This window comes from Trachypithecus francoisi, unplaced genomic scaffold, assembly GCF_009764315.1.
Source record: "Trachypithecus francoisi isolate TF-2019V2 unplaced genomic scaffold, Tfra_2.0 Lachesis_group1, whole genome shotgun sequence".
Taxonomy (NCBI): domain Eukaryota; kingdom Metazoa; phylum Chordata; class Mammalia; order Primates; family Cercopithecidae; genus Trachypithecus; species Trachypithecus francoisi.
Window position 1 is genome coordinate 97664972 of NW_022681454.1, and position 17089 is coordinate 97682060.

The window sequence follows — 17089 nt, forward strand, 5'->3', positions numbered from 1 at the left end:
TCTACCTGCCTCTTGTTCCCCTCACACTCTGCTGCTGCTTGCCTCCATGCTGAAGCTCACATGGTCCTCTCTGTGTAGATGCCCTTCACTCCACACACAACTTATCCTATAAAACTTGACTCAGTTCTCACTTGCTTTACGGACCTTCCCTAACTCCCCATCCCCAGTCTTGGTTGGGTGCCTATTCTCTTTGCATTTATGATACCCTATCCATACATCTACCATTGCACTTAGCACACTGTGTTATAATTAGATGTGTTTGTGTTGTTGCTTCTTGAAAGCCAGGACAGTGTTCTCATGTTTTCAGAAGTAGGGACATAATAGGCCCTTAGTAAAAGCTTGCTGAATGAATGAATGAATATGAGTTTTTAACTCCAAAATCCATACATTTTCCTTTAAACTGTGTTGTCTATCCTGCAATGTCAATGCCTTCAGCATCCCTTGCTGCTCTGGTAATCATAGTGGCTGAGGTTTTTTAGACTTTAGTGTGCACTAGGTACCATGTTAAGGAATTCGTACACATTTTCTCATTTTATGCTTAACCAGTTTGGTAAGGAAAGCACCATTATTCTCTCATTTTCCTGAGGAAGGAACTGAAAATCTGAGGGCTTGGGTGACTTGCTCAAAGTCACAGAGCTAGTAGGCAGTAGAGCTGGGATTTGAATCAAAGTATGCCTGACCTCAGAGCATGAGTTCTTAACCACTGTGCAACAAGGCTTCTAGGAACCCCTGAAGCCTTGTTGAGTTTCTGATCTGCAGACTTGAAGCTGCAAAGGAGCTCTTGAGAAGACACTTATTAAACTGAGGCTTAAAAGATCTGGTTAGTCCAGAGTTCAGAACACGCCATTCTCCCAAGTAAAACTCTTCACTGACTTCCTATAGAACATTGAATAAAACCCAGATCTGAAAAATGGCTCATAAGGCTCTGAACACAAAGGCTCCTGCCTTTCTCTCCATCCTTATACCCTCCTGCTACACTCTTTCCAGACCCACTGTAGTTCTCTCTGCAGTTGGAACACCTCAGCTCTTTCTAGCCCCAAGGCCTTGCATGTTCTTTGCCCCTGTGGGACTGCCCATTTCTACAATCTTTTCTTTCCATTTAGCTAGCTGTTTCATAACTATCTAAATGTGGCTTCATAAAAGGTTTTCAAAGTAGTTCCCATTATCATCAGCCTCATCTCCTTATTTCCTTCATAGCATTTATCACGATTTGTAAGTATTTTATTTCTCTTTTGTTGTTTTTGTCTGTTCCACTAAAGCAGGGTCTGTTTCTTGTATTCCCAGAGCCTCGTTCCATGAATGGAGGAATAGGTGTTAAATGAAACAACTTTGTTGAAAGTTGTTTACCTATAAAATGTCTACCATTTAAAAAACAGAAAATAACAAGCTTTGGTGAGGATGTAGAGACATTGGAATTGCACTGGTGGGAAAGTAAAATGGTGCAGCTGCTGTGGAATACAATATGGTGGTTCCTCAAAAAAGTAAAAATAGAATTACCATATGATCTAGAAATTCCGCTTCTGGGTATATATCTAAAAGAATTGAAACTAGGGTCTTTTTTTTTTTTTTTTTTTTTGAGACGGAGTCTCGCTCTGCCGCCCAGGCTGGAGTGCAGTGGCCGGGTCTCAGCTCACTGCAAGCTCCGCCTCCTGGGTTTACGCCATTCTCCTGCCTCAGCCTCCCAAGCAGCTGGGACTACAGGCGCCCGCCATGTCGCCCGGCTAGTTTTTTGTATTTTTTAGTAGAGACGGGGTTTCACCATGTTAGCCAGGATGGTCTCGATCTCCTGACCTCGTGATCCGCCCGTCTCGGCCTCCCAAAGTGCTGGGATTACAGGCTTGAGCCACCGCGCCCGGCCGAAACTAGGGTCTTGAAAATCTATTTGTACCCCCATATTTATAGCAGCATTATTCAAAATAGACAAAAAGTGGAACAAACCCAGTATCCATTAACAGATGATTGGGTAAGCAAAATGTGATATACACATACAATGGAATATTATTTTGCCTTCAAAAGAAGGAAATTCTGACACGCCTTCAAGGATGAACCTAGAGGACATTATGCTAAGTGAAATAAGCCAGTTGCATAAAAGCAAAAATATGTCATTCCACTTATATGAGGTACCTACAGTAGGAAAATTTATAAACACAGAAAGTAGAACAGTGGTTCCCACAAGCTGAGGGGAGGGAGAATAAGGAGTTATTGTTTAATGGGTACAGAGTTTTAGTTTCGTAAAATGAAAAGAGTTATATAGGTGGTGGTGATGGTATGAAATACTTAATACCACTGAACTATATACTTGAAAATGGTTAAAATGGTAAATTTTATGTTATGTGTATTTTACCACAGTTTTAAAAGAAGGAAAGGATGTGTATTAGTCCATTCTCACACTGCTATAAAGAACTGCCTGAGACTGAGTAACTTACAAAGGAAAGAGGTTTAATTGACTCATAGTTCAGCATGGTTGGGGAGGCCTCAGAAAACTTACAATTATGGAAGAAGGGGAAGCAAACACACCCTTTCTCACATGGCAGCAAGATAGAGAAGAATGAGTGCACAGTGAAGGGGGAATCCTCTTATAAAACCATCATATCTCATGAGAACTTACTATCACAAGAATAGCATGGGGGAGACCACTCCCATTGATATAGTTTGGCTCTGTGTCCCCACCCAAATCTCACCTTGAATTGTACTTCCATAATTACCATGTGTTGTATAGGGACCCGGTGGGAGATAACTTAATTATGGGGAAGTTTCCCCCATACTGTTCTCAGGTAGTGAATAAGTCTCATGAGATATGATGGCTTCTTCAGGGGTTTCCTCTTTTGCATATTCCTCACTCTGTCTTTGCCTGCTGCCATCCGCGTAAAATGAGACTCGCTCCTCCCTGCCCTCTGCCATGATTGTGAGGCTTTCCCAGCCATGTAGAACTGTAAGTCCAATTAACCCTTTCTTTTGTAAATTGCCCAGTCTCAGGTATGTATTTATCAACAGCATGAAAATGGAGTAATATAGTAAATAGGTACCAGTAGAGTGGGGCATTGCTGAAAAGATACCCAAAAATGTGGAAGCAATTTTGGAACTGGGTAATAGGGAGAGGTCAGAACAGTTTGGAGGGCTCAGAAGAAGAGAGGAAAATGTGGGAAAGTTTGGAACTTCCCAGGGACTTATTTAATGGCTTTGACAAAAAATACTGATGATATGGACAATGAAATCCAGGCTGAGGTGTTCTCAAATGGAGATGAGCAACTTGTTGGGAACTGGAGCAAAGGCAACTCTTGTTACTTACATTTTAGCAAAAAGACTGGCAGCATTTTGCCCCTGCCCTAGAGATTTGTGAAACTTTGAACTTGAGAGAGATGATTTAGGGTATCTGGTAGAAGACATTTCTAAGCAGCAAAGCATTCAAGAGGTGACTTGGGTACCATTAAAGGCATTCAGTTTTAAAAGGGAAGCAGAGTATGAAAGTTTGGAAAATTTGCAGCCTGACAATATGATAGAAAAGAAAATCCCATTTTCTGAGGAAAAATTCAAGCTGCCTGCAGATATTTGCATAAGCAACGAGGAGCCAAATGTTAATCACTGAGACAATAGGAAAAATGTCTCCAGGGCATGTCAGAGACTTTTGTGGCAGTCTCTCCCATCACAGACCCAGAGGTCTAGGAGGAAAAAATGGTTTTCTGGGCAGGGCCCAGGATCCCTGGGCTGTACGCAGTCTACAGACTTGGTTCTCTGTGTCCTAACCACTCTAGTCATGGCTGAAAGGGGCCAATGTAGAGCTTGGGCCATGGCTTCAGAGGGTGCAAGCCACAAGCATTGTCAGCTTCCATGTGGTGTTGAGCCTATGGGTGTACAAAAGTCAAGAATTTAGGTTTGGGGACCTTCACCTAGATTTCAGAGGATGTATGGAAATGCCTGGATGTCCAGGCATAAGTTTACTGCAGGAATGGGGCTCTCATGGAGAACCTCTGCTAGGACAGTGCAGAAGGGAAATGTGGGGCTGGAGCCCCCACACAGAGTCCCTACAGGGGCACCACCTAGTGGAGCTGTGAAAAGAGGACCACCATCCTCCAGACCCCAGGATGGTAGATCCACCTACAGCTGCACCATGTCCCTGGAAAAGCTGCAGACACTCAATTCCAGCCCATGAAAGCAGCTTGGGTGGGGAGGCTCTACCCTGTAAAGCCACAAGGATGAAGCTGCCCAAGACCATGGGAACCCACCTCTTGCATCAACGTGACCTGGATGTGAGACCTGGAGTCAAAGGAGATCATTTTGGAGCTTCAAAATTTGATTGTTCTATTGAATTTTGGACTTGCATGGGCCCTGTAACCCCTCTGTTTTGGCCAATTTCTCCCATTTGGAATTGTTGTATTTACCCAATGTCTGTATTTCCACTGTATCTAGGAAATAACTACTTTGCTTTTGATTTTACAGACTCATAGGCAGAATAGACTTGTGTTGTCTAAGATAAGATGTTGGACTGTGGCCTTTTGAGTTAATGCTGAAATAAGTTAAGACTTTGGGGGACTATTGGGAGGGCATGATTGGTTTTGAAATGTAAGGACATGAGATTTGAGAGGGGTAAGGGGTAGAATGATATGGTTTGGCTCTGTGTCCCCACGCAAATCTCATCTTGAATTGTACTCCTGTAATTTCCATGTGTTGGAATGACCCAATTGGAGATAATTTAATCATGGCAGAAGTTTCACCCACACTGTTCTTGTGGTGGTGAATAAGTCACACTAGAGCTGATGGTCTGCTTTTGCATCTTCCTCATTCTGTCTTTGCCTGCTGCCCATCCATGTAAGATGCGACTTGCTCCTCCTTGCCTTCCACCATGATTGTGAGGCTTCTCCAGCCACCTAGAACTGTAAGTCCAATTAAACCTCTTTCTTTTGTAAATTGCCCAGTCTCAGGTATGTCTTTATCAGCAATGTGAAAATGGACGAATACACCCATGATTCAATTACCTACCAGGTCCTTCCCATGACACCTGGGGATTATAGGAACTACAATTCAAGATGAGATTTGGGTGGGGACACAGAGCCAAACCAAGTTATCTAACTACTTAGTAGCACTGCTGATCTCCTGCCTCTCAGTCCAGTTTCCTCTCATTTACACATGCTGGCTCCCTCAGAGTATCATTTATTGGCTAAGCATTATAATAATGTGCTCTCCCAGCAGAGAATACCTTTCTAGGACATATCAAAAAGGTAAACTTTAGAGTTTACTTAAACTCATATCTTCTGTATCAGTCAGGGTGAAGATAGGGTTAAGATAGGCAGGAAGCCACTACTGCTGTTTGAGAGGAAGGGGAGGAAGTGGTCACTGGAACTTGAAGAGCTGTGGTTTTATGACAGGCATTGACCTTTGGTAGAGAAATGTTGCTGTGCATTTACTGCTAACAAGGAGGTATCTGGTCAAGTAAGTATACCTTCTTCTGGTCTTCTGTTGCTGATGCCTCCCATTGGCTGAACCCAACTGGAAGTCAGAGGGCAAGAAAACCTGTTGATGCAGTCCATAGGACCCAAAAACATTGAGTAGAGGGGAAAGGGTAGAGAATAGGTTTGAAGGTGGCATTATACCAAACTTCATTTTAAAACTGAAAGCACTCAGACCCTGTATTAGTCATAGTTCTCTAAAGAAATAGAACCAATAGAATATAGATAAACAGACAGACAGAGATATAGATATTTCAGAAGGGATTTACTACGGGAATTGGCTCACTTGATTATGGAGGCTGAGAAGTCCCACAACATCCTGTCTGCAAGATGAAGAACAAGGGAAGATGGTAGCATGGCTCAGTCCAAGTCCAAGGGCCTGAGGACCAGAGGAGCCAATGGTGTAACTCTCAGTCCTAAGCTGATGGCTTGAAAACTGGGGCGTATCTGGTGCGAGTCCTGGAGTCCAGAGGCCTGGAAGTTCTGATGTCCAAGGGCAGGAGAAGATGGGTGTCCCAGTTCCAGAAGAGAGTGAGCAAATTTGCCTTTCTTCTGCCTTTTTGTTCTGTCAGGCCCTGAGCCAACTGGATGGTATGGGCCTGCACTGGGTAAGGGGGGATCTTCCTGGTCCAGTTATTCAAATGCCAGTCTCTTCTGGAACACCCTCACAGACATACCTAGAAACAATGCTTCACCAGCAGTTATCTGCATGTCGCTGAATCCAGTCAAATTGACACCTGAAATTAACCATCCCAGACCCAAAGAATTAAATGACTTGTTTCATGTCATTGATAAAGATTCTCACTATATTTATGACCTAATAATTGGGTTGTATTCAAATAGTGATAAAGAATGAGAATACAAGTCTAAACTTGGAAAATCTGCCACAAACAGAACACGTAAAAAAGTTTTGTTTTTGAAAGAGAGTGATATGCACATCTTCCACATAATGAGCATTCATTAGGAGTTTTTATGCTTTGAACTTTGCAAGTCTGATTCATCACATGTTACAAAGAAAACAATCTTAAGACGTTGAGTTTTCTTCCTGCTTCTGCCCTAATGATTATCACAGTTTATGGGACATTTAGGAGAAGCTGAAGCAGAGTATTAAATTATAGATGTTTAGTTAAATAAAACAAGATAGCTAACTCAAAGAACCTTGTTGAAGAGAGTCACAGAATTGCATCCCCAAACATGGATTTTTCATAATTAAAGGACTTTGAGACAACTTTTCAGGCTCATAGAAGTTTACAAGATGGTTCTTAAAAGAAAATTGATGTGACAAGACTTTTGAGCATAAAATACTGAAACTTTAGGAGAATAAAGCAAAAATTGTACTTTTCTTTCTTTAAAGGAAGTGACGCAGTATAGTAATTAAGTAATTAAGTCCACATTCAAGAAACAAAATTCTTGAGCCCTCTGTTCATGGTTTCCTTTACTGTTATTTGAGAAATAAAGGCAAATCTCGCTCGTACCATCAAGGTTACAGTTTTCTAATTCCTTTGGCTGAGATTTGAATGGATTTACTAAGTTCTGTTTCCTTCTTTGCCCCCCTTTTCTATGCCACAAATATTGCTTGTTCCAAGGCTTAGAGAAATTTTGTTATCTTTTCTGGTAGGTTTCTTGTGGTTCTTGTATGAGCAGCATTCTGCAAGTGGGCATAACTTATTTATGTAGTATGTGCCTTATGTGAAGGAACTCAATATTGCTTTGAAGGAAACCAGTTAGAAACTTAAAAAATCTGAATTCTAATATGTTCAAGGATAGATGATCTAAGCAGGAATCTATAGAGTGCCAAGACTATGTGTTTGCTTAGCTGGTTTTAAAATAATCTAACAAATTGGGGGATTTGATTCATTTAAAAGAATGCTACATGAAATAAGCATTTAATATTAGACTCTATATTGTTTTAAGTTACACCCTACGTGCCATGCAGCCACTAGTAAAATAAAAGGTAAGTAACTTAGATTAAGTTCACCATTATTCTGTGAAAAAAGATAAAAAGTATAACCTAAAACTTCAGAAAGTTAATACGGTCATTTTAGTAATTGATTGCAAAGGGGAAGATTATAGAGAAGTGCTATCACAATAAAGAGAGATTACTTGAAGCTTATGTTTCACAGTGAGAGGAGAAGGGAACACACATTAAGTGCTTGCTAGGTGACTGAACATTGCTGAGTGCTTTATGTATGTTGTTTTATACAATATTTTCAAAACACAGTTGGGTATGGTGGCTCATGCGTATAATCTCAACACTTTGGGAGGCCGAGGAGGGTGGATCACTTGAAGTCAGGAGTTCAAGACCAGCCTGGCCAACATGAGGAAATCTAGTCTCTACTAAAGCTACAAAAATTAGCTGGGTATGGTGGCACACACTTCTTGTCCCAGCTACTCAGGAGGCTGAGGCAGGGGAATCACTTGAACCCAGGAGGCAGAGGTTGCAGTGGGCCAAGATCGCACCACTGCATGCACTCCAGCCTGGGTGACAGGGCAAGACTACATTTCAAAAAAAGAAAAAAAAAAAAGTGCTATGAGGCCTTTCATTACCATGACCTGCTTATAAAAAAGGAAGTAGAGAGGTTAAATAATTGGCTGAAAGCCAAGTGCCTAGGAAGTGATGGAGCTTGGATCCTTTGCAGTCAGATTCCTACATTTATCTTTTTGCCACTGAACCATCTGATATGTATTGTTTTTCTTATATTAAAACTTGCTTTGCATTGGATAATGAATAACTCAGTGTCAAAATGGATTGGCTTTATCACCTTGATGGAGCACAGAACTCATTTTAGGATGAAAATGACAGGCACAATGGAAAGCTTGCACTGTGTATTCTTCACTGAAGAGCCCTAGCCTTGTGCTTTCCATGTAGTGTTTGCTTCATGAATAAATAAAATCTAAGCAGATCCTCTGTTTAAATTATGATTTCCTGAGCCGAGTGAAAATAGATTAGAAGAAATACTAAAATATTTGTAGTTGTCATTATTTATGAAGTTCATTGGTCAACTAGGTTATGAAAATCTTTCGTAACTCACATTCACCCCCCTTTTAGAACACAGATGTATTAAAGGGGCGGCTCTGGGATCTCCTTCATGCCAAAAAGGGCCTGTGGAAACTGTGTGACCTTGAGAAAGTTGCTTAACCTCTCCAAACCTTATTCCTTCTTTAGCCAAATAGGGACAATTCCTTATCAGCCAAAGGTGGAAAGTCTAGGTAGTTATGTTTTTTTCATTGTTAAAAACATTCATTTTGATACATAAGTCAGTAGAGTTTCCACTCTGCCACAGAAGCCTCTATGAAGAGCCCTGTGCCATCCAACCAGGAAACATATTTATTTATTTATTTGAGATAGGGTCTTGCTCTGTCACTCAGGCTAGGTGCCTGAGTGCAGTAGTGCCATCATAGCTCACTGCAGCCTCAACCTCCCAGGCTCAAGCAATCTTCCCACCTCAGCCTCTGGAGTAACTGGAACTATAGGCTCAGCTAATTTTTGTATATTTTGTAGAGTTGGGGTTTTGCCTTGCTGCCCAGGCTGATCTCTAATCCTGGGCTCAAGTGATCCACCTGCCTCGACCTCCCAAAGTGCTGGATTATAGGTGTGAGCCACCGTGCCTGGCCAACTAGGGAACATTTGAATGATGCCCCATTTCTTATCCCCATCAGAGTGCACACCTCCATGTTGTTCCTGCCCATTGATGGCTTCCAAATCCAGATGATCAAATAGTCCTTTATCTCCAAAGCAGGCTCAAAACGATTGGTTCGGACATCCCAGGCTCTACACCCTTCTTTAGTTCCAGGTAAGTCATGAGACGAATAAAGCCCTAGCAGATGCAAAATTGGCTGCCCTTGAAAAGCTACTGCAGCCTCTGCTTGGCCTCTTTGCCCAGCGTCACCATGGAGATGGCCAGGGTGGCATGGTGAGGTAATATTTGCTTTCTGATGCCCCTTGTGATAGGATTTGTGACATGAAAATTCTAACTCCTGGACCCATGATATGGTCCCACCTTACTCTCCAGCCTTCTCTCTTTTACTCTCCTTTCTGTTGCTTTCTTATACTCTCCTTTTTGCTGCAGGTCCCAGCACTCCTTCTTCAAGCTTTCTTCCACTAGAATCCCTTCCACCCACATCCACTCTGCAACCCTCTCTCACACAGCTCTGACGTTTCTTCAAGGCCTAGGCTGTGCCTTGCAGCCTCCGCATTGCCCTACATCAACCAGGGAGCCCAGTATATTAAATGAGCTCAACAAACATTTTTTGGAATAAACCAGAAATAGACTGTATTAATCTGTTCTCACATTACCATAAAGAACTACTGGAGACTGGGTAATTTATGGAGAAAAGAGGTTTAACTGACTCACAGTTCTGTAGGCTATACAGGAAGCATGGCTGGGAGGCCTCAGGAAACTTACAGTCATGGTGGAAGGTGAGGGGAAGCAAGCTATGTCTTAGATGGAGCAGGAGGAAGAGAGTAAAGGGGGAAGTGCCACACACTTTTAAATCATCAGATCGCATGAGAACTCACTCACTATCCACTATCATGAGAACAACAAGAGAGAAATCTACCCCTATGATCCAATCACCTCCCACCAGGTCCTTCCCCCAACAATAGGAATGACAATTAAACATGAGGTTTGGGTGGTGACACAGAGTCAAACCATATCATGGACAAAAAGAGAAACCTAGTGAATGAAGAGGGTAATATCATCAACTGGTGCCAAAATATCAGTGCTGCTTCTTTACCTGGTTATCCCCTTCCACACTCGATCCACACTCAAGTGACACTTGCCCTTAAATGTCATCTTATCACTTTTTTCTCCCTTTCAAATTCATTCTTTTTCATGATTTCTCCTAAACCAAAAGTTTAGGAGAAGTCAGGGCACAGGGCACTTTCTCCTGACTCCTCTTTACCCCAAAACTCCTTTGAAATAGTCTTGATTGAGAAAAAAGATTAGCATATGATGGAAATGACACACAATAATAGTTATTGATGTGAAATAAAATTTAGCTTAAGAAAAATTATGATAAAATAAATCTTTTTTGGGGGTAGTTATTAAACCAAAGAAATGCCTTGTAGCCCTGACTGTGCAGAACTCTGTGTCCAAGGAAATTCTTAAGAATGAGTTTGTAGAAATACCTATGGAAGCAGAACTGCCCCAAGAGTTCAGGTGTGAACCACCAAACCTGACGGTCTGGAATGTGTGTCTAATCTACTCCCAAGTATACATTACTGAGTAGTCACTGTGTGGGGGACACCATGCTAGGCTGGTAATAACTATAGCCTCTGTCTATTAAACCTGACGTGGTGCCAGGCAAATAATAAATATCATCTCATTTAATCCTTCCAGTAACCCCAGTAAGGTAAGTATCACTATCCTCATTTTGCAAATAAGTAAGTTGAGTCTCATAGAAGATAATTCAGTCGCATAAGATCCCACATGTTTTAGTGGCAGAACCAGGCTTTCAATCTAGGTTTTCCAAATTTTAAAACCATCTCTTATCTACCTTAATTCACAGGGAAAATTCGGCAATATAACTGAAGAAATTATTCTCAAAAAACAATCAAAGGGCAAGATAATATACAAAAAGTGCTAATCTTAAGCATTGATAAATGATGCTGATTTCTAATAGCTCTCTAAAGCAGTAACTACAATCAAGTCACCCATATCTGAAAATTAACAATGAATAAATATTAAGTGGTACTTTTGGCCAAATCCTATGCAAGTTGTCTTTAGATACATCAAGCAAATTTTCCTTACAGTGATCTGTGAAATATGTATTATTATTACCCACAACTTACAGAAAAGGAAACTGAAACTCAGGTCAATAATTTGTGGGGGCCATGTTTTGTAACATGTGGTTTGAAATGTGGCTAGACTTTTGGGATAGGATCTCTTTCCAGCAGGTTGCTAAGATAATAAGATGTTAGCTGGAGTCCTAATGTTCATTGCTGTCCCATTTAGTGACAGTATGTCTGAATATGGGCAATGTGGAGACAAGCACTGTGGAGAGATGGGGAGAGACACGATCCTGATAATGTCGTTTGAGTAGCAAGGTTACTCTGTATTGAGAAGAGACTACTCTGAGGAGCAGTGTGGAGAATGGAAGGAAGCCAATTTGGAGACTATAGCAATAGTATCCAAGTGGAAGATTATGGTGACTAGGACCAGGGTGGTAGCAATGGACACAGTGGGTAGTGGTCTGATTCTGAATATATTTAGAAGTAGAATCATCAGGATTTGATGACAAATTAGATGTGGAATATGAAAAAAAAAAATGGGAGAGTCAATAACTTCAAGGATTTGTGACTTAATTGTGCAGGTATCTCTTCTCCATAAACTGGCTTGTTGAAGGGTAATATCTTCCTTGCCAGCTATTGATTTAGGAATAGGAATGTGACTTGATTATAGCCAATGGGATATAACAAGGCATCTGCTGGGAGCTTCTCCATAAAAGAACCATTGGTAGAAGAGAGTCACTCTTTTTTTTCCCCCTTTAGATGTAGTTGTGCCTGGATGTGATACCCAGAGCATCTGCAATTATCTTGTTACCAGACTACGAATGAACCAACAGAGAGGTTGGCAGAGCCGAGAGATGGAAGGAATCAGGGTCCTAGGTGACATCACTGAGCCACTGAAGCAACCAAGCCTGTCTATGAACTCTCTCATTGTGGGATACTGTATTTCTGTATTATTTAGGAGAGCTGGTGATGGGGTGTCTGTTTCCTGCACCGTGAAACATCCTACTCCAGGATGCTCTTTTGTAGGTTTTATCACTTGTCCTTTTTAGAATGAAGTACCAAAGAATTTAGAAATGTTTCCAAAGTTTCCAAAACAACAGATCCTATACTATAACACTCTTAGTTGAAGGAAAAAAAGGCTGGATAGGAAAACAATTCCATGGTGATAGTAGGCAATACATTATATGTACATTGATTTATGACATGGAAGGAAACAGATTAGTTGTGGAACTGTGAGTGCAAAGCTGTGGTGCCCTAGGGAAGTGTTTTTCCAACTGCAGTTTGTGACCTACTAGTAGGTCACAGAAACAATCTAGTGAGTCTAGACTAGCATTTTAAAAAAAGAATAGAACAAATAAGATAGAATAAATAGAATAGAAAATGTCAGAGTACAAAGCACAGCATGTAGGAAGGATTATTATTTTGTGGAACTTTTTTTTTTTTTTTTGAGACGGAGTCTCACTCTGTCGCCCGAGCTGGAGTGCAGTGGCCGGATCTCAGCTCACTGTAACCTCCGCCTCCCGGGTTTACACCATTCTCCTGCCTCAGCCTCCGGAGCAGCTGGGACTACAGGCGCCCGCCACCTCGCCCGGCTAGTTTTTTGTATTTTTTTAGTAGAGACGGGGTTTCACCGGGTTAGCCAGGATGGTCTTGATCTCCTGACCTCGTGATCCACCCGTCTCGGCCTCCCAAAGTGCTGGGATTACAGGCTTGAGCCACCGCGCCCGGCACTCTTGTGGAACTTTTGTATCAGTTATATATGTATGTATGTGTCTACTGAGTCATTGTGTAAGATGTATGTCTTCTTGTGGGTCAATCATGGTCAAAAGGGCTTGAGAAACACTAAGAATAAATAGAAGCACTGACCATCTCTCTACACATAGTAACACTCTAAATCACCAGCACTGGTCTGGTTGATTTCCTTTAATAATATAAGTAAATCTAACATCTTTTCTAATAAACATTATTCTCACTGAGTGATGTAATAAAATATTCCTTCTCAAATAAAAATGATGCCCCAGATGTATGAATCAACAGGGGCCCGAGGACACTAAGCTGAGCCCCCGTGGGCTCCTTGGGTCCTAGAGCCCCTGCTGTTTGGGGTAGTTTACTCTCGGGTTCTTTCCCAGGGGTCTCTTTGGAAAGCTGTATTTGGTTTCTGCCTGAATCTTGCTTTTTATGCTAACTTTAGAGGAGGAGAAAAAAGAGATTTATTTCCATGGCCTTGCTGGTGTAAGAAATCTGGTATTGGTGTGGCTTCTCATTAAAGATGATTTTTTTAATTCCAAAGAGATTAGAAATTGCTCCCAAATTCCAATTTTCAGTGTAATTAGTTGTTCATAAGGAGGCCAATCATGAGCTGTACTTGTTCTGAGGGCTCTTATGAATCATATATGTTTACAATATGAAAGCTTAAGGTAAGGGGTCTATTCTCCATGCCACATTCCCTCATCTCACTTTTAATTGCAGGGCAAGGGTAATGGACAGTTCTGTGCAGTCTTTGGCCTCCCCTCAGGTACCTGCCTGTGATTTCTTTACATTTTCAGCCTCAGGGCCTGTCCCAATGCCTGCCACAATTGTCCGCCTATGCACAAGGAAGACCAGAAATGTCAGAGACTTCACATCTCTCGGAGCAATCCTCAAGTAAGGAAGGATGTGAACTGATGGACACAAGCTCTGGCCTCCTGTCCTTCAGGGGACAGTCCTGGGAGGGACACCACATGCTTCTCAGAGCTCGGGGTGAAATTGAATTCCCACTGTCCATGGCTAGATCTTGGTACTACATTTGCTTTTCCTCCTTCGCTTTCTCATTCTTCCTTTTCCCTTTTTTTTTTTTTTTTTTTTTTTTTGAGATAAAGGTCTCGCTTTGTCACCCAGGCTGGAGTGCAGTGGTGCAATCTCGGCTCACTGCAACCTCTGCCTCCCAGGTTCGAGTGATTCTCCTGCCTCAGCCTCCCAAGTATCAGGGATTACAGGCACCCACCACCATCATGCCCGGCTAGTTTTTGTATTTTTAGTAGAGACCGGGTTTTACAATATTGGCCAGGCTTGTCTGGAACTCCTGACCCCAAGTGATCTACTGGCCTCGGCCTCTCAAATTGCTGGGATTACAAGCATGAGCCACTGCACCCAGACCCTTTCCCTCCTTCTTAATTTTTGAGATAACCTCTCAAACAGAGTATCTGTACCCAAGTCCTTGTATGCAATTTGGCTTTTAAGAAAACTACTAAATAAAAGAGAATCTAAACAGAATCTGACTTAGGAAAAAACATAACTAAATAATTTCATGAATCCGTATTTCAATATGATATATACAAATGTTTCTAAAAGAATAGGAAGGAGTTTGATAAAAGAACTACTTGGGGAAGTACAGCTAGTCCTTGGAGGAACAAAAGAAATTGAGGTCAAAACTTACAAATTAGGCCGGGCGTGGTGGCTCAAGCCTGTAATCCCAGCACTTTGGAAGGCCGAGACAGGCGGATCACGAGGTCAGGAGATCGAGACCATCCTGGCTAACCCGGTGAAACCCCGTCTCTACTAAAAAATACAAAAACACTAGCCGGGCGAGGTGGCGGGCGCCTGTAGTCCCAGCTACTCGGAAGGCTGAGGCAGGAGAACGGCGTAAACCCGGGAGGCGGAGCTTGCAGTGAGCCGAGATCCGGCCACCACACTCCAGCCTGGGCGACAGAGCGAGATCCCATCTCAAAACAAACAAACAAACAACAAACAAACAAACAAACTTACGAATTAATAGTGAAATTTAGCAGTCTTATAGAACAGAGGGTCGTTGTCTCTGAACCCATTTCTCACCTGCCTGGCAGTTGGAAAAGTCAAAAGTGGGTGAGCAGCAACTGAACATGGAAAGGAAACCAGGGACACCCTAAGAGCCAACCTTCTTTTCAGAGAGGTGCCAACACCTGCTAGCAACGCTATTGCACTACAGCATATTTCCGGGTAAGACGGGAACAGAGAATGTGAAAATCCGTTCTGGGGAACAGTGTTTCACAAATAAAAACTTAAAAGGAAATAGAAAACAAAAATCAATTAGAAATATAGTTATTGGCTGGGTGTGGTGGCTCATGCCTGCAATCCCAGCACTTTGGGAGGCCAAGGTGGGAGGATCACTTGACGCCAGGGGTTCAAGACCAGCCGAGGCAACATTGTGAGACCCATTTCTACAAAATATTTAATTATTAGCTGCGTGTAGTGGCATGCACCTATCGTCCTAGCTACCCAACAGACTGAGGCAGGAGGATCACTTGAGCCCAGGAGTTTGAGGCTGCAGTGATCTATGATCACGTCTCTGCATTTCAACCGGGATGACAGAGCAAGACTGTTTCAGTCTCTAAAAAAATTAAAATAAAAAAACAGTGATTTTAGAAATATGTCATTATTATTTTTAAAATACAGAAAAATACTAAATCTGAGAAACTTAGAAGGCAATTGAATAAAAGCTCTAATGAACAAAATCTATTTCAGTGTCAAAATGCAGCATCATTTTCAAATACCCACAGAAATACAATCTGATTTACTAAACCAATCTTTACAAGAATTCCTTAGGCAAACTGGTCTAGTAAAAAGTTAAAAACAGCTTATAAGGCATGATACTGGTTATTTTTCACTTATAAATTCCTGAAATAGTATATTGTTGTACGCATTTTAAATATCTTCCTGTGCTTCTCTTTATTGTATTTATGGAGATTATTTTTAAAGTAGTCCATCCTCATTCAGCCTTGTTTTAGGATCTCACAAATGATGCTTTAGTAATGTCTAGATTAATTGCATTCTCCACCCTGACATGTACTGACAGAGCATGACACACAAAGCTGAGAACCTATAATTTTTTCTATATTTAACTTTGGTCAGCTGCTTATTAATGTTGAGTCAAGTTTTGGTTTCTGAATTTCTAGAGAGTGGCAGAGAAGTTGGAAAAGATCCAGAGAGAAATGACAGAAACCATTAAGAGGAAGAAGGATAAGACCCAGGAAGAAAGGTGAAAGAAGTTGAACCACTTTCACCTTGAAAATTACAGGCCAAGGACTGATTTAATAACTTTCTTCAAGAACAGGATGGTTTATTTTGAAGAGGATGCTAGCTGGCTTTTCTCTGTCTCTATAGAGATGAAAACCAGACAAAATTGGATTAGAATGCAACAAGAGAATTCTCTTTGACCTAAGGCAGAACTCAGCTGCAAAGGTGATTACACTCTGTCATTACCATCACTGGAGAGCTTTGAAAATGTGTTCAGCAACCATTAGTTATGGGTAGTTTAGGCAAGTCACTGGAGGAGGAAATCCCTTTCAACTCTATGTCTCCATGTATTTGATTTCTCAAAAGCCACATTAATAGGTTTAGTCAGTACATAGGAGAGAACAGATTTCCCAAAGAGGAGTACAAGGTGACCAGAATGTATCATCTTTCATTCTGAAGCTAGAAAGTTTCAACACAAAATGAATATTAGCCATATGCCAAAGTCATGCAACTCTAAGAGATGGTTTGCAAAAGCTATTAATAAAGCTGGTATTTCCCAAATGTCATAAATGGACTAATAGAAACCATGTTGCAACAAATCTAAGACAAACTGAGATTTAATAAGATTCATTACACATCTATTGAACACCTGCTATGTTTCAAACGGTGTTCCAGGCACTGGGGATTCCAAGCCTAATACGACATGTCATTGCCCCTGGGAGCTGACAATCTAGGGAGGAAAGAGACACATTACTGGCAAATCTTGTGATAAAGAGAAACACAGCGTGCTATGGGAGCATCTGAGTGGGACCCCTAGTCCGAAAGGGGCATTCAGGGAAGGCTCCCGAAAACAGATGCTGGAGATGAGCTTCAGAGATAGATTAGGTGTAAAATTGGCACAGGAGGGATTTGTTGTAGAGCAGGTATATGCTGAATAAGT

General features: G+C 41.6%; 1 pseudogene; it reads right to left on the reverse strand.

Moving 5' to 3' along the window:
• Window positions 1-9095: 9095 nt before the first annotated feature.
• On the reverse strand, window positions 9096-9337 carry LOC117086398 (annotated as a pseudogene).
• Window positions 9338-17089: the final 7752 nt, after the last annotated feature.